This window comes from Carassius auratus, chromosome 10, assembly GCF_003368295.1.
Source record: "Carassius auratus strain Wakin chromosome 10, ASM336829v1, whole genome shotgun sequence".
Lineage (NCBI taxonomy): Eukaryota > Metazoa > Chordata > Actinopteri > Cypriniformes > Cyprinidae > Carassius > Carassius auratus.
In genome coordinates, this window is record NC_039252.1 from 6,034,616 (window position 1) to 6,057,940 (window position 23,325).

At 38.1% G+C, this 23,325-nt stretch overlaps 1 pseudogene; it reads right to left on the bottom strand.

The window, feature by feature from the left end:
- Positions 1–23,325, bottom strand: part of LOC113109666 (exonuclease mut-7 homolog) — a 55,772-nt pseudogene that overhangs the window by 19,463 nt on the left and 12,984 nt on the right.

Genomic DNA, 23,325 nt, shown 5'->3' on the forward strand with positions numbered 1-23,325 from the left:
CATTCATCAGCTCCCACTTTGCTAAAGCAAACATCACTTTTATTATTGCTCACACTCACAGTTACAGATTTCAACAAAACCTTAATCCCAAAAGACTTCTACTTTGTTGCACAACTCGTCCCACATCATTGGCATACATGAATGACACCTTGTTTTCTAATTGATCAAAGCTTTTTTTCAGCTGTTATTATAAATTTTTAGCAAAGGATGATTCATGAATTTCCACATGGTGGCTGATAAAAACAGGCTTTCTGGGTGCAGAGTGGAAGCTTGAATTACTTGAGTTGAGTTTTTGAAGCAGTAAATCATAATTTCCATGAGGGATTACTTTTCTAGGTGGATGAACTTTTGGATTTCCTGTAGTTGGAGCTTGTTCTGTTCAAACAGTGTTTTAAAAGGACCGTTCACCCTAAAAATTATAACCGGCTGTTAATTTACTCAACCTCAGGCCAAGATGTAAGTGACTTTTTTCTTTAAAGGGGTCATATGACATTTCTAAAAATAACATTATTTTGTGTATTTGGTGTAATGAAATGTGTTTATTTGGTTTAAGGCTTAAAAACACATTATTTTCCATATAATGTACATTATTATTTCTCCTCTATACTGAAAAACGTAGATTTTTACAAAGCTCACCGTTCTGAAAAAGCGAGGTGTGCACTGATTGGCCGGCTATCCAGTTCAGTGTGATTGGCTGAACACCTCAAGCTTGTGACCGAAAATGTTACGCCCCTTAACATACGGTGGTGCCGTCTTCCAGCACGAGGAGAAAAAAACAATTAAACTCATTAGAAACGAGGCATTTGTTGCATCCAGTGGGGACATAATTATTGATTATAATGTCTTACAACTGTCTTTTCTATGCGTGGCATATCGCATTGTATAAGCATAATGCCATGTCTGAATTTGTGATTGGAGAAACAACAAACAAGCGCTACTTTACACTACTCAAAACTTGCAATTAAATCATCAGTGACCCTAACCTAACCCCTAACCCTAACCCTGAACCCTAACCCTAACCCTAACCCATCCTCATCTCAAACAAGAATACCCAAGTCCTCATCCTCCATTAAATGCGCTGCACACATCTGTATATTTGGCTTGAACTGTTGAACTGGAACGGTGTTGTAAATACTGATTTCTAGTCGTGTCCTCTTTTGGAAGGCCAAACAAAGTAGCTTAACGACATGTCAGCTGTGTCTGCAACAATACTACAGCGAGAATCAATGTTATGTCTTTTTCTTTGGGCAGTGTTATGCAAATCTTCCCACATTGTGACATAGACATGAGGGGCGTGTTAGAATGAGCCGTTTTAGGAGGCCGTGGTTGACTCTTAACTTTTATAAACAATATCTCTTTGGATTTGAGACTTTAGTCTGTGCAACTTTACAGATCTTCTTTATAGACCAAGAGCTTGTAACACTCCGAAGAAATAGGAAAATTTTAAATAGCATCATATGACCCCTTTAAAAAAGACGAAATTCAGGCCCTGAATAAATGTCATAAAATCCTGAATGGAGTATTACTATAAATAAGTCCACATGATAAAAACAAGGTTTTAAAAAAAGATTGATATCGGTGATCGTACCGGCCGATACTTCTTTCTGTGATCGGTGATTGGCCTAAAAAATCCTGATCGGAGCACCCAGAGTTATAATGTTATAGATAACGTTCAGCTTTGTGCACAGACCAATGGTTCCACTTCATAACACCTCAATATTTCGTCAGGAGCCACAGGTATTCATTTTGTATTGCCTGATATGCTTTTTTTTTGACTCTCAAAGTGACGGCAGATGTTAACTTCACCAAGGACCACAGTTTCAGCTAACCATCTTCTCTTCTGTACTGTTCTCCAAAAAAAAGAGTCACCTACATCTTGGTTGCCTGAGTGTCAGAACAGCAAATGTGTTAAAAAATGTACAATTCTGTCATTAATTACTTACTCTCATGTCGTTCCAAACCCGTAAGCCTTTGTTCATCTTCGGAATAAAAATAAGATATTTTTGATGAAATCCGAGAGCTTTCTGACGGTCAACTGACAGCAACGTTCAAGGCAAAAAAATGACATAATTAAAATAGCCATCAGTGGTTCAACCGTAATGTTATGAAGCTACAAGAATACTTTCTGTGTCAAAAAAATAATGACTTGATTCAACAATTTCTTCTTGTCCGTGTCAGCCTTGAATGTAGTAGTTGCGTAGCTGTTTATGCAGAGTTCATTGCATTAATTGACACAACTGCTCACCATAAGCAATTAGAAAACAGATGAATTGGTTACAACAGGTTGAATTTCCATTTATTGGCAACTTTAAAAACACAGTGCTCATGGTAAGACACTTATAAAACATTAATAAACCTATACATTTATTAGGGAATGTGTCAAATTTATCGTCTGTGCTAATAGACAGCATACAACAGATGTTGTCCATAGACATGAAGCTTTAAATGACCCAGAATATTTCTTTAATACCCTGCGACACGGACAGAGGCAGCTGTGTGTGTGCACCATGAGATCAGCACGAAATACAGACATTATGCACCATTTAAAAGTATATTTAGGAGAAGTCCAAGTAAGGGTCTCTTTACTGTCTTTGTCAGCAGTAGCAGGAAGCAGCTTGGCTCTGACACAATGGCTCACATCAAACAGTGAGGCTCTGCGCTGCGTTACTGACACACACATACAAACCCGGTGCCAGTCAGGCCAATCAAAACACGGCGCGCAGAAAGCACAAACAGATCTAGGCAAACAGGACATTCCAGCCGCCGGGTGCTACAGATTCCTCACCGCGAGAGCAAGCGGGGGTGCCAACAGGAAATACGCTCCTATTATACATCTCCAATACAAGCACACACACACAGAAGAACCAAAGTCACACACCCTGACCCTCTTTCCTCACAGACTGACCCTTTGCACCGGACACACAGACAGAAGTGCAAGTTTGCAACTCTTTCCGCCAAAATATGACACATCCGGGGTGTGAAAGCTGGATGAGGTTAGCCAAACCACAATGTTCTGCAACGGTTTACTGGGGGAAAGGTGTAAGATAATCTTGAGTAAGTAACACTGAGCTTAGATTTCCACTGACACAACGCCTTCAGATGATGGTAAATGTGTCCATCACACAAAACTGAAATACACTTGCTCTATGCAACTTCCACTAGTCACAGCAAATGGGTCTGTCTGGAAACAAAGCAATGCAATGTACAAGGTACCAGCCCTTTTGAGAAAGAACTAATAAACAGTTTTACAAGTTAGTTTCATCAAATATTTTTAGTAGCAAGTTAACTAGATCAGTGGTTTTTAAACTTTTTCTGATGAGCCCCAAATATCTTGATGCCCTTTATCCCCTTCTAATATATAAAGGCAACAAACCTTTAACAATTTATGTTAAAATATGTTTATGATAAATTCATATGGAATATTTTTTATAAATAACAATAATATGATGAAAATAATATATAATTAGCATTACATATATAATAATAATTAATTTATGGTCATTAAATGGTCTTTGTATCAAAACAAAAGCGATTAATGGCACTATTATCAAGAAAAACATTTACATATACATATACATATACATATATATATATATATATATATATATATATATATATATATATATATATATTTTTTAATCCAATATTAGTATATTAGTGTCATGATTTCCAAACAGTGGTTTGAAGGCTAAATATTTTGTATGCATAAAGGCCAAAACCACAAAACCAGTTATAAATGTAATTTTTTTTAAAATTGAGATTTATACATCATCTGAAATAATCATCTGAATAAATGATCTTTCCATTGATGTTTGGTCTGTTAGGATAGGACAATATTTGGCCGAGATAAGACTTGAAAAACTGGGCCGCAAAAAAGGAAAAAATCTAAATATTGAGAAAATCGCCTTTAAAGTTGTCCAAATGAAGTTCTTAGCTATGCATATTACTAATAATAAAAAAAAAGTTGTAATATATTTATGGCATGGGACAAGATCTTTATCCTAGTGATTTTTAGCATAAAAGAGACATTTATAATTTTGACCCATAAAACGTATTGTTGGCTATTGCACATATACACGTGCAACACATGACTGTATTTGTGGTCAAGGGTGACATATTTGGACGCATAACAATTTTCACTCAGAAATGGCTAGTAATTTCACAATTACAAAGTAACAGCAAGTAACACCTTTAATTAAATGTGAAGTTTTAAAATATAATATTAACTATTAATAAACACTTAATACAAATTTTATAAAAATATCAATAATTTTCAATCGAGCAAAGCAAACAATTAAAATATTTTCTGGAAACATTTACATTATACCTTTCTCCCCACAGCAGACTGAAAATTAAACCGCAATCATATAGTGTTAAATGTGTTACAATTACTGTATTCAATTTAATTAATATCTTATTTAAATAAAATAACTTAGGTTTATGGTAATGACGTGGTTCGGCGTACAGTACAGTACAGTAGTCCCAGTTTACTTTTAAACTAATTTTCCTGATTATACTTACATTAAGTAATGTTTATACTTGCATGAGAGTATTTCTACAGTGCTTTATACATAATTAGGTAAAGGATGTTAATACTTCATCCACAACAATATTTAGGTTAACTTAAACGTTACCCTCATTGTGGTTAGTCTGCACAAGATCAACAAGCTTGTTTGCTTTGCGGCCACTTTAAATACAAGATAAGCATTTGATCTATGTCAGATCATCCACGAATCTTTCTGCAGCATTGTTAGCAGGGCGGCCAGAGTGATTTTTGATGCTCTCAATGGCGGCGGTGTAAACGCACAGTAGGGGTTTACTCACACTAGCCACGTTTGCCTTGAACAGAACCGAATCGCGATTATCCCCTCTCCCCCGCTGGCCTGCACTCACACTTGCACGAAACTTTCCAGGATGGAGCACACTTACGTCATGCAGTATGATTTAATGGAGAACACCACTTTCGCTAATATTCTACTGAATAATTAATAATAATTTATAATTTATGCCGTACATTGATTTTCACTTGTATGTTTCAAAAAATTATTACAGAGACAACTGAGGTTAATTAAATAATTTGCCTTTAATAAATTCATTTCATTTAATTTGATTTACTCGCAAACTAAATTTCCTGTTCATCAATAAGGTAAGAACCAGAGCCATTATAAACCTAAATATACTTGACTGAATTAAAATTATTGAGAAGTGTAGTGTAGTAGTAATAATACAATAAGTTTGTGGTTGTAATGATAACAGTAGCGCACACAAAATAGTATCTGTTCCATGCTATGGTGCGGTTAGCGCTAACACTGCCCGAACCCAAACGAACCGTGCCCTGGCCCACCTCTTTCAACTAGGCCAGGGCTGGCTAAACGAACCATGGTTCAAAATGCCAAGTGTGAGTACACCCTAAAAATCCATTAAACAATAACCCACAAGCAGATGTGAGATTTTTCTCAACAACATATTATGATGGAATAACCTATTTCCGTAAAACTCTCTTCCAACCTGCATATTAAACTAAACTAACTCTGGTTTTAAACTCTGGAGTCTGATGCTGCGTTCACACCAAACGTGAATATAGCGTCATATTTGCGTGTAGGGCGTCTAGTTTGCTGCTTAAATGCATTCACGCGTCTAGAGCGATTGTCGGAGGGGCAAATGCTAGGCGGTTGTCTGTTTGCAAGATGGCTGATGTTGATCGAGCATTCTGGGCTGTTCCACTTTTTCCTGCACACGTCCTCTTAATAAACACATTATCTTGTAAGCGAAAATTAGCTGTAGGCTATATTAGGGGGAAAATAGTTGTGAAAAACGGTGGGAAGGCTAAACGATAAACGTGTACGTGACTCAAAAGTTAAATGTGTATTTACAACACACTTTTCCAAGTGAGGTCCTTTTTCCTGAAATATGAACTTGTGTAAGATACGTGTGTCATATAGCTCCGGTTGACCGCTCACTGTTGAATGAGTGACTCCTGAACAGGCTCTTGATTGGATAACACGGCGCGAATTGACACCAAAGTAAAAAAAATTCAACTCGGGCATCAGATGCGAATTTGCGTCTAATGTGTAAATGCACAAAAGTACCATTCGCGCGAAATGCGCCAGATTTCAATTCGCATCATTCCCGCGTACTAGACGTGCTAATGAGCCAAATTCGCGTCTACCATGCCATGCTAAATGCCTCATTCATGCCACATGACCTCCAGATGCACGTAAAAGCGTCTTTACATTGACTTAACATTGAAATCATTCAAGCAAGACGCCCTTCATGTTTTGATGTGAACGCAGGATGAGGCTACGTTTACACTAATGTGTTTTCATTTTCAAATGGCATTTAAAAATGAAAATGATCCTCATCTACACTGGCATTTTCTCTGTATATCAGAAACGATCTCAGTCCACACAACACAAATGTCACATGGCCATTCATGCAGGTAGAGCAATGAGCATGATGTTATTGTTTACACAGTCACCAAGGATACGCAGAGAGAATGTGGGCAGCCACGGCATCGTTTTCATCAGGCGCCAACCTCCACTCTCTCTCGTGAAGCCAACAAGGAGGTGACCAAAACTGCAATTAATCCCATGGCCACTAGAGGCTTCAAAAGGGAGTTAGTCCCATAGACTTCCATTGTTAAAATGGCCAACTTTATAGCAGAAAACAATGGTGGTGTCACCACCATCGAGCTAGGTGAGCGTGTTTTCAGCAAGCACCTTTTGCCTCATTGCCCATTTTCGATTATCGGGGAGTGACGCTCGATGGCGCACTGTAAAGATGGCGTCGGCCGCCTCCACCCACTTTGAGCTTCAAAAACACTCTTCAGAAATCAAGGGTAATGTCACGGACACTAAGTCCATGTTTTTATAAAGTCTACAGTTTTGTTCCATTTACATCGTAACGTAACTCTGGAGTTTTCAAACTTTTTACAAAAGTCTCAGTTTTCGAGGGTTGAAAAAACGGTGTAAACAACAGGCGTAACTGTAACAAAGGTTGTATTTTTTAAAACAAAAATACACTAGTGTAAATGTCCCCTAAAATGTAGCTTCATGAGAGCAGCCTGGATCTTGTACTGCATGAGGCAGAAAAAGAATGAATATCGAAAAAGTTTCCTGTGCCTTTTAAAAGACAAGCATTACATGACCTCCCCCCCACCCCAACTCGTCTTTCAGTCTCACCAACAAGCACAGATTGAATTATTCTCACTTTGACTTTCTCACTCACACTTTCCCACACACACACACACACACATCTCATGTGCTTCACACTCTGCTCCGGTGCAGACAGCTTGTCAGTCAGTTTGTCAGATTGGCCCCAGAAACATAAGTAAAACACTCATACGCACACACACAGTGTGGATCGCAGTGGAAAATATTTGGGATGTTTTCCCGCGGAATGTCTTGGCATGTCTGAGGAATGTCTCCCTGCTCTCATCTCATCTCTCTCTACCTCCTTTTCCCTTTCCTTTTTGCCCTACTGGCAGGGGTCGGGTTAAAGCGGGGAAACAACATTTAAGACAACATGCCTGTTTTTAAACTCCATGACCTAGACTGGGTTTCTTCTTTCATGAAAATGAAACAATATCTGCAACCCATTTCACTTCTGTAATGTGCCAAGTCAAAATTTTTCAGTAAGAAAAAAAAGCAGGGTTTGTTTTACAGTATTGATGTTGCAATGTGTTTCTATATGACAGTTGTTTGGAAGGGACGAAAAAAAGAAACCGAGGGCCTAGTGATGTCTACCGAAATGGAAAGTGCTTTCAGAGGTGAAGCAAGATTTTATGAAGAATTACAAACTTCCTTTATGGATACAAATGCATCAATTCGCTATAGGAGGCCTTTATTAACCCCAGCGGAGCCATGTGGAACACTTTTTATGTTGGATGGATTTTTTTAGGATTTTTTGGGCATTAAATTTTCCACCATTCACTGCCATTATAAAGCTTGGTAGAGAGCCAGGGCATTTTTTTTTATTTAACTCTGATTGTATTTGTCTGAAAGAAGAAAGTCATATACACAGGATGGTCTGAGGGTGAGTAAATCATGGGGTAATGTTCAGATTTGGGTGAACTATCCCTTTAAAATCACATAGGCATAGTATTTTCAAGTGACTTGAAAATTCATTTTTGTGTATTGACTTGTTTTTTGGTGATACACAAAATGGGAAATTAAGCAATGTTCACACAAAATGGATTGGGACCAGGCACTGTCAAGCTTCAAAAATGACCAAAAGTATACATTAAAATCATTATAAACTAGTCTGCTTTAATAATGTTAATATTTGTCATCTGAAATGGCAGATCTATGTGAGGAACAAACAAAAATGTTTAAATACTTAAAAAAAATATATATAATTTAAAAAAATATTTATAATCAGAAAATCTAGCACGACAGCTGCAGTCACCACTTACTTTCACTGTATGCAAGAGCAGCTTGAACATTCTTCTGAATATCTTTTGCGTTCCACAAATCAAAGACACTCATACAGGAACAGAGTATGATAACAGAACTGCTCTTTTTGGGTGAACTGTCCCTTAAAGACATTAAATCGTGTTCATTTTGATTTCATGTGACTTTAATCAAGTGCTGCTTAAAGTTTAGACTGCAAATAAAACAATGGGGTCAAACGTGCCAACGAAATATGATCAACCAGCCAAGAGTGTTTTGCACACGTGCTCTGCTGCAGTAGAACCTCAAAGTTCTCCTGTCTTTTCATTTTCTTCCCTTTTTCTCAGCCTTCTGCAGATCAAAGAGGCAGACAACACTTTCAAAAACCCTCTCGCTCTTTCTCTTCCTCTCTCTCCTTATATCTTCTCACGTTGTTTCGGTTCCTGTTCACCCCCCAAAACATCCCCTCCACCATATCGTGGGAACTCCTGCGCTAGTGCAACGGCAGCGTCTGCAATACAGAGATCCTGCTTAGTCTCATGTCTAAAAAAAAAAAGGGTCGCTAGTCATCTGATGCTGCTTTATGAAGCTCATTGAGTAAACCTAGAAAGTCTGTCTCCGTGGTTTGGATGCCACATCAGCGAATGCACACTTGTGGAGAGTTTCTCAGAGAAGTGGCAGGGATCAAGTATTGGCCCTGCGAGGCCAATGGAATGGTATGAGAGGGAATGATAGCAGTAACATGGTAATGTGTCAGGATTTTTACTGTATTACTGGATACCAGACATAGGAGTGGTACGAGATATGAAGAACATGGTGTTGAGTTCGAGAAATCATAACCATTTGAGCAAAATAATTAGTGATTCTTGCTGAAGCAAGTGTCACTGTTATTATTGCTTCTAATTTTAGTGACGAAAGGATTCAAACTATATTATAGGACAATATGGGAATATCATGAACACTTGAGTGTTGGGCTCTACTGATTTATAATTACCCAGAATACCCTAACAATATCAGTAGTGGATGCTGAACTTTAAATAAATATATACAAAACGCTTTCCTTGAGTAGAAAAGCCGTCCTAAAGAAGGCTGAGAGATCTTTAACTGTTCTCTACTGCTTAGGGCTTCCAGATATTCGTGAACAGTGTTTATTTGAAATACAAATTTTTGTAGCATTAAAAACATATTTTACTGTCGCCTGATCAATTTAACACATACTTGATTATTTTGTGAGGAAAAAAATCATAGTCACCCCAGACTTATGAATGGTAGGATATAAATTTATATAACATAAAATAATCTATTTCTATATATTACATACGAATGTGTGTGTGTGTGTGTGTATTCTCAAAGTTGGGTTGAGAGCTATGATGACTTTCACCTCTATTTTTTATCGCGGATGTATGTATATATATATATATATATATACACACACACACTAGTGGTGGGCCGTTATCAGTGTTAACGCGAGACTCTTATCGGGCGATTAAAAAAATATCGCCATTAATCTATTCTCAAAGTTGGGTTGGGAGCTGGGTCTATACTAAGCAAGCTATGATGACTTTCACCTTGATATTTTATATAACCAACTGGCTGAGGCCAGCCTAAAAAGATGCTCAGGAAAGCTTATCTTTCTCACGTCTTTTTGAGCCTTACAGCTTGTCGATTTAAACATTAAAGCATCCAAACACAAGACGCGTAAAAGCTGAACAGAGTAGCTGGTTACTCGCTCACTGTGTTCGGTGCGCACGAGAGAGAGATGCGTATCACGGACACTGAATCGAGCTCTCTTCTGCGAAGTTCTCCTCGAAGTCCCTCCTGCACCTGAACGAACAAATACAAATCACAGTTTGAACAAAAAAAAGATGCCAAAGAGCCCAATTCAGTACTCGCGGTGTTCTGGTGTTCAGGGCTCACGCAGAGAAAGGCGTCTCAAAACACTTGAACACCGAATTTGCTTATTTTGCTCTTGTGCTGATAAATACATACAAAATATGTCAAAATATACGCCTTGGAAATTATGCTCGAAAAAAATGGGATGTGTTTTGTATTGGATGCGTTCATCGTCTCTTAAAGTGACCGCGCCTGTTAATCCAAGAAAATGAAAATCACTCACTGCTCTTGACTGAATTACTTTGTAGTTTTAACAGTCAAACCAAAAATTATTCAGTAACCTGAAATAATTTCTGATATATATATATCAAATAAACTGTAATAATGTGAGAAATGTTGAAGACTATCCAGTGCTATTTTACATTTAATTATTCGGTTTCTGTACCTTGACACCAACAAACTTGAAAAAAACTTAAACATTGTGTAAATAAAACAAATAAACGAACATATAAATTAAACAATTTCAAACAGGGCCCACTGGTACAACCTTCACCGGGGCCCCGTCTTCTCCGTGTGCTTTACGTATGTCTTCGGCAGAATTCGAATGAGCCATTTTAATCTAGATTAATTTAGATCAATTTCAAGATCACAGTGAGATTAATCTAGATTAAAAAAAATTGTCTATGCCCACTTATATATATATATATATATATATGGTTGCTTCCATAACATTTAATTTATTTAACATGTTTCTTGGTCACTACAAAACACTGGTCCTTTTATTCGTGTTATTTCATAGTTTTGATAACTTCACTATGATTCTAAAATGTGAGAAACAGTCAAAGAATAAGTAGGTGTGTTCAAACTTCTTACTGGAACTGTATGTCTGTATTAAAAGTGTTAAATCAATCTGATGAATATGTAACTGAATAGAAAACATTTACCAGATTGAGTCAGATATCTTATCCATTTAGTGCTCTAGATGCTGTGCTGACACACATTTTGAACTCAGCTTAGCCCTGATCCTGACTTAATTCTGTTGTGGACCGAGAGGAATTCACAGGAAGAGGCATTGATAAAGCAGAGAGGGAGAAAGAAAAAGAAAGATAGACTGAGAGACAGAGAAAGAGAGGGGATTATGGCGGGATGGGCAGGGGAGAGGTTAATGATTGGCAATGAGTATCAATGGGCCACACAGAGGGCTCCAGGAATGTCTCACAAAGAGCCGAGGGGCAAGTCACTGTTAATCAAAGGACTTGACAATCAGATAACAAAAGGGTTAACTTAGCATGGGTGGGCTTCCACATACCAGCCCCGAGGTGCACCTCCAAAACCCCCCTTCCACTTTCCTGCCATCATACCGGCTTTATTTCAACCTCGCCATCACATTCCAATGTGTGTATCTCATTCAGACCATAAAAACCCTGTCGTTCTACTTTCTAGCACAATTTGTTGGTACATTTTGTTCAGCAAACACGTGGAGGTGGATGAAACCTCAGGCAACAAATGGTGGAATGTGACAGATCAGGATGGGAGCCGACGGCCACCCGCTCAGGAAAGGTAGGTGGCCATATAATTGACACATTTGAGGAAACTACCACCCATGTGGAGCTCAGACGATCCACGTCCAGACTAGATCTCTGTGCTCTCCTTTCCTCGCTGGCTATAGGTGTGAACTTGGTGTGGTAGAAACGGTTTTGACTGTTATGAGGTGTGTGTCATATGATACATGAAGAATTGCGCAGTCAATGAGTTTTAGGATGTCGCATCAACAGCTTAACCGTTATGACATAAACAATACTAGGCCGTGACAAGTATTAAGTATTAGTAAAGGTATAGTTCATAGAGAATTAAAATTTTAATCATCATTCTCACGTTGTTCCAAACCCACATGACTGCTTCCCCCATGCAGATTTTTTCTTAAAGGGGGGGTGAAATGCTATTTCATGCATACTGAGTTTTTTACAAATTAAGTCGTACATTTGAATGAGTATTTTTGTTCCCAAAATATTCCTTCCGGTTTGTCACAAGTTTCGTAAAGTTTTTTTTCGAGTATGGCTCTGTGTGACATTAGATGGAACGGAATTTCCTTATATGGGTCCTGACGCACTTCTGCCGGAAGAGTGCGCGCTCCCATATAGCAGAGCACTGAGAGCACAACAGACTTCACTGATCAGAGCGAGAGCGTCGCGAAATGTCACAAAAGGAGTGTGTTTTGGTTGCCAGGGCAAGACAACCCTGCACAGATTACCAAAAAAAAAAAACAGCATTAAGGGACCAGTGAATGGAGTTTATTTTTACAGAGCATCAACGGAGTTGTGCAAGTGTTTGTGTTTGTTCCCTGCATTTCGAAGATGCTTGTTTTACAAACAAGGCCCAGTTTGACGACGGATTTGCGTATCGTTTATTTCTTAAGGATGATGCAATCCCAAGGAAAAAGGGTCACGATCGTGTGTTGGAACCGCAGGCGGTGAGTAAAACTGCTTCAAATATTTCTGCCTCCTTGTTAGTGCGTCCCCTCCCATGCCAGAGACCCGGGTTCGAGCCCCGCTCGGAGCGAGTCGTTACTGCTGCTGCTCTCGTTCAGTTTCAGCCTCGGGATCTGATTCTGGATCATAAATAAACGGCTGAATCTGACTGTAAGCCATGGTTTGTTTTGGATGATGGGTTTTCCCTCACGGTAATGTCACAGCTTCCACATGCTCTCAACGCAAAAGCCTACTCGTGCTCGTGATTTTTTAGCTCCGCCCACACGTCACGCCTCCAGCCGGTCGTGTTTTTCCGGGAAAAATCGGTACAGACTATCTTTCTCTTATGAATATAATAAAACTAAAGACTTTTTGGATTTATGAAGGATGCAGTACTACTCTATATGTACTCAAGATTAACAGGATATTGAGTGAAAACGAGCATTTCACTCCCCCCCCCCCCCTTTAACAATGAAAGTGCATGGGGAAATGTTGAGCTCCAAACATTAACAAATGGAACCATAAAAGTACCATAAAATAAGTCAATTTGACTTGTGAGCTATGTTCAGTCTTTCAAAACCATGCAAGTCTACATTAGGATCAGACCGAAATCTTAGATCATCATTTATTGAAAACAGCTCTCAAATCCCATTCAGTCCCATTTGCATATTCAAACTCGCTGCATCACTTTTTTGCCTCTGATAAAATTAAATTAGTTCTGATTTTTCATGTTTGAATATGCAAATGCAAATACAATTTTAGAGCTTTGGCAAAAAGGCAATATTCTTTGTGAATTACAAAAACTGTATGGTTTCAGAAGAATACACAAGTCATATGACTTACTTATTTATTTATTTATGGAACTGTAACTGTAATCCATATATAGAAAAAGCAGTGTTAACAATGCTAAACATCTCCCTTTGTTTTTCATGGAACAAAGGAAGTCACAAGTTTGTGATGACATTAGAACAAAATTTGACATTAGTAAATTACACATTTTCTATTTGTGTGTTAATTAACCCTTTAATAACCCTAAGGAGATTGCATAGTCTATCTGGTAACTGGATAACAAAAACAAAATACTTATAAACATATGCTTATAGTGTAAAGTCTTAAATATGAGACACAGAAGACTTGCTGAAAATTCAGATTTACCATCACAGGAATAAATCACATTTTTAAATATATTCAAATACAAGAGAGTTATTTTAAGTTGTATTTTTAAATTTCATATTTTGATCAAATTAATGCAACCTTGGCGAGCATAAAAGACTTCTTTCGAAGACATTAAACCAATCTTACTAGCAATGCTAACCCATATTTACGGTGCTCTTGAATCCTACATTCACAGGTAGTAAACAACTGTAGACCTGCAATGGAGCCGTAGGTACAGCTCTATGGAGATCAGGTATTACAGCAGGAATGAGTCGAGCACATATCTGCCTCCATCGCTCTCTGACTGATTTTTTTTGCCTCTGTTATCTCTCACTACATCTTTCTGCCTGTTTTTACTTGCAGGGCTCTCTCTTATCACAGGCTCCTTTCCCATCAACCTTCCACCTTCCACTTATTCACCCCATCCCACAAACCATCTTATTGGTATTACGTTGTTTTTTAACAGTACTAGAGAAAGCATCACTTTTACTAAAGATCTTATTTCTCACAATCCTCTAACCACATTTATTAAATTTCAACATTATAACATCCTGTTTGTGCTATGGACATGATTGATACCTTAAATCATGTGGTTTTCTGAGAATAGTTTTATTGTGACATTTCTAAGCAATCTAAGCTATAAACCAGTAACCACCAAGAATATCCTAGTAACAAAAGCGCTAGCAAGATCTGGCTGCCTACCTGTAGTATGCTCTTTTATTATCTTGCATTATTTAGCCTTGTTAAAGGGGGGGTGAAATGCTCGTTTTCAATCAATCTCCTGTTAATCTTGAGTACCTATAGAGTAGTACTGCATCCTTCATAAATCCAAAAAGTCTTTAGTTTTATTATATTCATAAGAGAAAGATAGTCTGTAACGATTTTTCCCGAAAAAACACGACCGGCTGGAGGCGTGATGTGTGGGCGGAGCTAAAGAATCATGAGCGCCAGTAGGCTTTTGCGTTGAAAGCGTTTGGAAGCTGTGACATTACCATGAGGAAAAAAACATCCAAAATAAACCATGGCTAACAGTCAGATTCAGCCGTTTATTTATTATCCAGAATCAGATCCCGAGGCTGAAACTGAACGAGAGCAGCAGCAGCAACGGGGCTCGAACCCGGGTCTCCGGCATGGGAGGCGGAAGCACTAACAAGGAAGCAGAGATATTTTAAGCAGTTTTACTCACCGCCTGCGGTTCCAACACACGATCGTGACCCTTTTTCGTTGGGATTGCATCACCCTTAAGAAATAAACGATACGCAAATCCGTCGTCAAACTGGGCCTTGTTTGTAAAACAAGCATCTTCGAAATGCAGGGAACAAACACAAACACTTGCACAACTCCGTTGATGCTCTGTAAAAATAAACTCCATCCACTGGTCCCTTAATGCGGTTTCTCTTTTGGTAATCTGTGCAGGGTTGTCTTGCCCTGGCAACCAAAAACACACTCCTTTTGTGACATTTCGCAACGCTCTCGCTCTGATCAGTGAAGTCTGTTGTGCTCTCAGTGCTCTGCTATACGGGAGCGCACGCTCTTCCGGCAGAAGTGCCCTCAGGACCCATATAAGGAAATTCCGCTCCATCTAATGTCACACAGAGCCATACTCGAAAAAAACTTTCCGAAACTTGTGACAAACCGGAAGGAGTATTTTTGGAACAGAAATACTCCTTCAAATGTACAACTTAATTTTTGAAACTTTGTCCATGTTTAGCATGGGAATCCAACTCTTTAACAGTGTAAAAAACTCAGTATGCATGAAATAGCATTTCACCCCCCCTTTAAACAGCAAAGGTCCAATGACAGAGCCCTGAGGGACACAACATGCTATGTGGTTTTGTGGAGAGAAGTGTGTTGTAATGTTTCAAAGCAATCTCTCTTATGATTTTAGCCTACCACAGAAATTTTTTTACTTTAACTAGTAAGCAATTAGCCAGCAACCACTAGTCTCGCGTAGCCAGACTTTCAGACTGAAGGTCTGGAATTCATGGCAGCTTTCGTTGGCCAAGGCTTGCCCATGAGGCCGTTTGACCGCCATGTCAAACAACCAATCATGTTTCGAGGTGTGGAAATGTCACCACAATAACAGACTGGTGTATTTAACTCTAGGACGTATTTAAAAGAAAAATAAATGCCAAGAGCTTTAAATATTTCACATAATTTTGAAAATCCTGCTTTTATTTAATCCTGATAAGCACTCGTCATCACAGTTGTAAGCACTTGCTTTCTTCTTTCGTGAGTGGTTTGGTGACACGGTATCATTGTTTCCAGGCGAAACGTTAAAGAACGAGACACACAAGTCTCGTGAAAATCCAAGAGAATTCAACCAATCCCATGACGACTTCGACACTGCTGAAGTGTTTCCACTTTTGTGTCCCATGTGCATCAGACGTTTAGCCAACGGCCCATTAAGCTACCACTATGAATATCCTAGCAACAACAGTGCTCTGTGGATATGGCTGTCTACCCATGGTATACTCTTCTGTTATGTTGCAATATTTAGCCTTGTTTTGGGCATATACAGATTAAATAACAAAGGTCCAATGACCAAACCCTGAGGGACACTACATGCCATGTGGTTTTCTGGACAAAGGTGTGATGTGATGTGGTGTTTCAAAGTGATCTCACTTATGATTTTTTTAGCCTATAATAGAAAACCTTTTGACATGAACTACCAACGATCTACTGACATCCTAATAACCATATCAGTGCTAATGATGACTAGGTACTTTTTTGTCTTTACCCTTTCTTTCTGTTTGTCTCATGTTATGTCTATATCCCACTGGTAAATGCTTATTTCCTTATCTACATCCATTGTCTGAATTCCGATCATCAGGAAATGCCTGAAGAAAGTTCCTCCTGCACATGTTCTACTGAAAACAGCAGTTGAACATCAAGCCAATGATTCACAGGAGAAGTGTCACCGGAGAAGCCCTCTATCTCCTTGAGCTTCCTTCCGGACACACAACTCTTATGTCTGAAGAGAAGACACAAATGTTTTAAGACAGGGTGTACTTCAGTGCAAATGTTTAGGTACTGTATCTCACTATTCAATTTAAAGTCACAATGCAATTCCAAAATGACACTTGCATGTCATACTGACGGACAGAATTCATGACGCAAAACACTGGTTTGTTATCCTGTAAGAGCTTTAAAAACAAACCTTCTTCTATTATTTTGTGTGTGGCTGTTCCACTCCTCTAAAGGTTCCTCATGTTTGCTTGCAATGTCATTGCAACTTTTTGTGGTAGAAGATCAAGAGGTCAAGAAAGAAGGTTTACTTTTTTTCTTTCCTTTTAATATTGATAAAATTGATAAGAGCATTTCTTTTAAAGAGGACACGGTTTCTGTTCTGGTGAGAACACGTGCAAGAGATGCACACATGTGCTTGTTTACAGGCATGCACAACTGACCTGGCATCTACTGAAAATGTCTGCAGGGGTGAGGTGGACGTGGAAATGTCTGAGAACGTGCACCGCCTGGTCACGTGCCTTTTCTGAGCAGTCCAGAGTCAGGCAACGGCCCTCACCGACCTGTGAGCGTAACTATACACATAGACACACACCAAGTCACTGGACAGGTTTTTGGTAAACAGACTGGTGCTCTGTACTAAAACCTATTGATCTGCCTATGAAGATAAATGTCCTATGTGGGCAGTAGGATGCAAGACAGCTCACAGAGTTTGCATGTCTCTCAACTCAAACACACACTTACAGTTTGATAGGGCTGACCAGCGGTGAGGATAACACGACCTTCAGCACGAGCCAGCTGCAGGAGAGAACATAACATGACTGCTAGTACATTACTTACTTAATATATTAATTCCATTACTATTTTTTTCAGATAATAAGAGTTATTTAGTTATGCTTTGACACAACTACTCATACGGAGGTTTATATAAAAGAGGACACCAATAAAGTCTTTAAACTTCATAAGGAATTTTCCTTAAATTTCTTTGTAGCCAAATACAATAACCTCTGCCTTTAACTGTAGGAGACCCTATGGGGCTGTAGACAGATGATAGCACTACCGTATGTAGATCTGGGAGCCTAACATTTCTGTTTTTGGCATTTTTTGGCGTTGTGTGAGCATGTACAGGAAAAAATCAAAGGTCCAAGGATAGAGCCCTGAGGGACACCACATGCCATCGAGGTCCACTACGAGTTTTAGTTACTTATTCTATCTGAATTAGATCTGAGACAGCTGAGGACCATCTTATAAAGACATACTAAGTATAAAAATAAAATTTAACTTTAACTAAATGGTTGTCAAATGTCAACAGCGGGTGACAGATGTCTCACCTCTGCTGCTACTTTATGTCATCTGTGTTTTCTAGCATCTTGACATCCACCCCCAGACAGCGCAAAAAACGTCCCAGACCCTGCAGCATGTTATCACAGACCACTCGTAGCTCTGGTGGTGTGATAGTAGGCCCTTCATACTCCGAAGTCATCTTTAAACAGTCATCCATGGAGTGGGGCTCATTTGACTTCTGCCGAGCCTGAAGATAAAAACACACTACAAAATCATTGGTGAAGATGAAATTACTTGACCTTTCTAGAACCTAAATTGCTCTAAAGATTGTGATCCACTATAATGCATCAAGAGAAAATTTTGGCCAAGCCAAACAGTATTACAGGGACTGTCACAAAACTTCATTATTTCCCATGGGTTCTTTAAAGTAAATGATAAATTCTGCAGTAAATATGCAGCAGCTTTAAACGACAGATTATAAAATAAATGGGAAAATTATTATATATTATCTAATAATACACAAAGTGACTAACGACATAAAAACCACACAAAAAATAAACTAATTTGAATGTTTGCCACATTTTTAGTTGGACTCCTTAATTTTTTTCACCATAAAAACTCCACATGTTCTCAGCTCCTTTTATATTGAATTTTATGAGAGTAACTATGACAACAAAGCAATTTTCAGGACTAAAGGCTCATAAAAAGCACAGTCAAACACCAATGGACTGACCTCTCTTCTTTTAGACTGCTTGTTCTTCTCTTTGGGTTTCTTTTCCTCACGGCTCTTGGCCAGTTGGGCTGAGGGAATGGATCGGAGGTCCTCTGGCAAACCAAATGCCTTTGGGTCCCGGGAGAGGATGAGGTAGACATCCAGCAGGCAGTACGCATCAGTGGCTAAAAAAAAAAAAGCGTCACAAAAAGAGATTGAGACAATGTTTGAAAATGTCATGCCACTACTCATGCATTGTGTGTTACCCGCATAGCGGAGTTGGCTGGTCCGGAGAGGTCGGCGTTCCCAGTTGGAGAGTTGCTCGGTTTTGTTCAGTGGTTTTCCTAATATCTGCTGCACTAGCAAACTGAGGCCCTTCTCCGCTGGTCCCTCACTCACTTCCACTGACCGACACCCTTTGTTTCCCAACCAGCACCGCTGAATCTGGGGGGACAGAGGGCAATTGTATTAAAGAAACAACATAGGTTTTAAAATCAAAATATGGCTGGGAATATCCAATCAGCAACGGTTAGCTAGGGGGTCATTTGTAGCAGCACCTCCTGATGAACATGAAGCAGATCCAGAACTCCTTCCATTTTAATTGGCTCTTCCCTGAGCTCCGGCCACGTGCTGACCAGACTTCGTAAGTCTCCAGACATCCCATAACCTAGATACACACATACAGCTAGCAATGCTTTCCAAAGAAGACCGAATTACCATGTCTTTCCAGATAGCCAACCAATAATGTACTAACACAAGAAATATGAAGAACACCAGAAAGTCGGTGGCTTCATTTGCTTTAAGGCTTCCTACCCAGTTTGAGGATGTTCTTGTCAGACAACAGAGCTCTGATGAAGTTCACTGTGGAGCTGTGGTGGCTAATGGCGTGAGCACAAAGGTCCAACAGAAACACCCGTTCCTGTACGGCCAGCTGGATCAGAGCCACACGCTGAGAGGATACTGTGCCAAAACCGGCTCTCCATTCCATGTCTATTCCCACCACACAACCAGACTGATGAAGAATGGGGAGAGACAGTTACAGAAGACCTTTAATACAAAACAGGTCTTCCTTGTTCTCCGGAAACATCCTAATTAAAATTTATGTGACAATTCAAACTGCATCAATACTTTAGAGGTTAGCCAATCATAACAGAGGTCTTAAAGGTACAGTAGCAAATGGTTACCTTTAAAACAGCTTCTCTGCACTGCTCAACTTCATCTAATGACTCTACAAAGAGGACGTTTTCTCTGGGCAGAGGCAGCTGATAGTATTTTTGCATATCAGACTGAAGAGGTGTCCAAGATTCGGGTGGACCGCTCACAAAACACATCTCTCTATGACAAGATGACAGAAATAAACTTGTGAGGTTGATGGCTGTGTGTGTACTTTGGCTTGTAAGCTAAAGTATCTTCGCAAGCAGTGTAAAAAACAGACTTGTGTCAGAAGGTTTGTGTGAGGGTTACAGTAAATATTATTATTATTGGAATGGAAATCATTTATGGGAGGACTTCACAAATATAGTTTCTTAAGTCTGTTTGTGTGTGTGTGTGTGTGTGTGTGTGCATTTGATTGAATACTTACAGCTGGTTCTTGCGGGAGAGGCTCTGAATTTTGTCCCAGACTCCTAGGGGAAGCCTGTTTCTGGGTAAGTTGTAATGTGCAGCCCACTGGGCAGCAGTCTGGAGGCTGCAGTGTTTCACCAACAGCTGCACCAACTGAATCTGGAGCTCTGCATTGCCTTCAATCATGGCCTGAGAACACAACACACACACTCTTTAAAAACTCAGTTAAAATGTTTAGGTGTTTAATAAAACAGAATAAGTGTTACCTGAACATGGTCTCTCCAGTTCTCTTCCGACATGCTTTTCTGTCAAATAAAAAAAAAGTAGATATATCAGTGCAGTTCTTAAAACTTTCACCTCTGTAATGTGATTTCTGAAAGTGATTTGGTTAATCAAGATTTGATTGGTTTATAAGTAACTAAAACAACGTTCACGTTTTTTGCCACCAAAGTGGCTTTATATTGTTCATCATGTCATTTTAGAGATAGATGTTACATTTGTTCCTATCTATTAATTCATTGATATTATCAGGAAAAAATAACTGCCATGTCATAATAAAGAAAAAATATTTTTTTCTGATTTATTTATTTGCTTGCCATAATCTTCTAAATTAAATTAAATTAAATTAAATTAAAATTAAATTAAATTAAATTAAAATGTAATTTTATTTTATTATTGGTTCTTTACAAAAAAAAAAGTAACATTTGAAAAAAAAAATGCTTTACTAATTATTTATAAATTATAAGCAACATAAATGATTTATAATAAATATCTAAAAAAATACATTTCATTTTAAAAAGTTAATTACTAACCTTAATAATGTTAAATTAAGCATTATATTTAAACCTTTATTACCAATTATTATTCGTGGTATTTATGTTATTGATTTTTTTTAAAACCTGTCCACAAAATCAAAGGCATGTGGTTCAACCAACATGAAACATAAAAACCATAAAACAGGAAATGACATCATGGAGGGGAACCCTTGCAAACCCTAATGACTGTGTGCAAAGGTCAATAAGTCTCTTAAAATATCTAATAATTGTACTTTTTAAGTCAACGTTTGTAAAACGTCAAGTGGTGCGACTCTCCAAAGTCATAACGATATGTATAATTAATTATATTTGTAAAAAACAAATAAGTCTTGCCTTGAAAAAAAAAACAGAAAAAAAAAATAAGATATGTTCACTCACATTCATTCACGCCTGATTATTATTTCATATTCTTTCTCGACAGTTACACAAGTTGAAATATTTTAAGTTACGGAAGTGAATCTATCATCAATACAAAGAGTAGATTTCTAAGACACCTTCACATATTTGTGGCTAATGTGAAAAAATGGCTGTGAAGAAGGGAATGTTCTCACCTCGCCAAAGGTTTTGTACATGAGAAACCTCAGTGAATCCAGCTTCCTCTTGTAGACAGAATTAGAGCACAGACCTGTAGCACACACACACCCCACGAGACCAGTGTAATCATCACACACACACACTGATGAACCTACACACAGCCGTGCAGTGAGACGCTCACACACCTGGATCAATGCAGAACTTCTCCATGAGTCTGAACACATGTTTACTGAGCAGCTTGGGCTGGATCTGCTCCGTCTGATGTTTCGAGAGAACCACGCTTGGGTACTGACTGAAACCACACAGTGCATACACATTACACAAGGTTTATTAATTATACATAGTTTTGCAGAATCAGGCATCAAAACTTTAAAACGTTTAGTAGAAAAGATGAAAATGATTAAATTATAAATTATGGATACATGAGTTTTATAATATGAAAGAACAGACTTTGTTATTAATAATAATAATAATAATAATAATAAGTTAATCAATATTTAAATATGATATTTATAAATTGTACACAATTTTGCACAAGTGAAATACACCTCATCAATAAAGTGTACTGTAGAAAAGATGGATGAAAAATAAACTGAAAAAAAAACACACCTTTGATATTATTAGTAGTAGTAGTTTTATTATTAAGTAAACATTTTCTTATGTAAAGATTGGTCATCAAGACACTAAAATTTACATGAAGTTGGATCATTATATGAAAGAACAGATGATTATTATTTTATTTTTACAAATTCATGAATCACAAAATAAATAATAGTATTAATATTGATTTGAAATCAGGCATCTGAACATTATCATAAGAAAATGTCTCTGATAAATAATGGCTAAATGCATGTTATAAAATGAGAGAATATGAGGGAAATGTATATTATGTTATTAATAACAATGTAATGTAATAATAGTCATATTATTAAAAGTTAGTATACTTTAAAGGTGCTGTAGGGAACTTTTGTAAAAAAATATTTTTACATATTTATTAAACCTGTCATTATGTCCTGACAGTAGAATATGAGACAGATAATCGGTGTAAAAATCAAGCTCCTCTGGCTCCTCCCAGTGGTCCTATTGCCATCTGCAGAAATACACCGCTCCCGGTAAGAAACAACCAATCAGAGCTTTGTTTGTGTTCAAAATGTAGAGAAATGTATATAATAAGCGAGTACACCATGAATCCATTTTCCAAACCGTATTTTTAGCTTGTCCTGAATCACTAGGGTGCACCTATAATAAGTGTTTATATTCGAACTATTTTAGATTGCTTCGGGGGTACCGCGGCGGAGTAACCCAGTACCTTTGTGATTCTTCATAGACATAAACAGAGAGAAGCAGTTCCGGCTACGATGTTCTTTCGCAAGACACAAGCAGTTCTGTTTATTAACCGCGAGAGCATCAAAAGTTACCTACCGCAGCTTTAATATAATTGTGATATTAATAGTTATAGGTTTCAATAATAATTGAATTTCCTGGTTCAAAAGATTTTTGCATTAAAAAACAAGCCTAATTTAAAAAATGGTTTTGTATTGTGACACTGTTGGCAATTAAAAACATTTGTCACATTCTCCCTAAAAGTTCATAAAACTATAAAG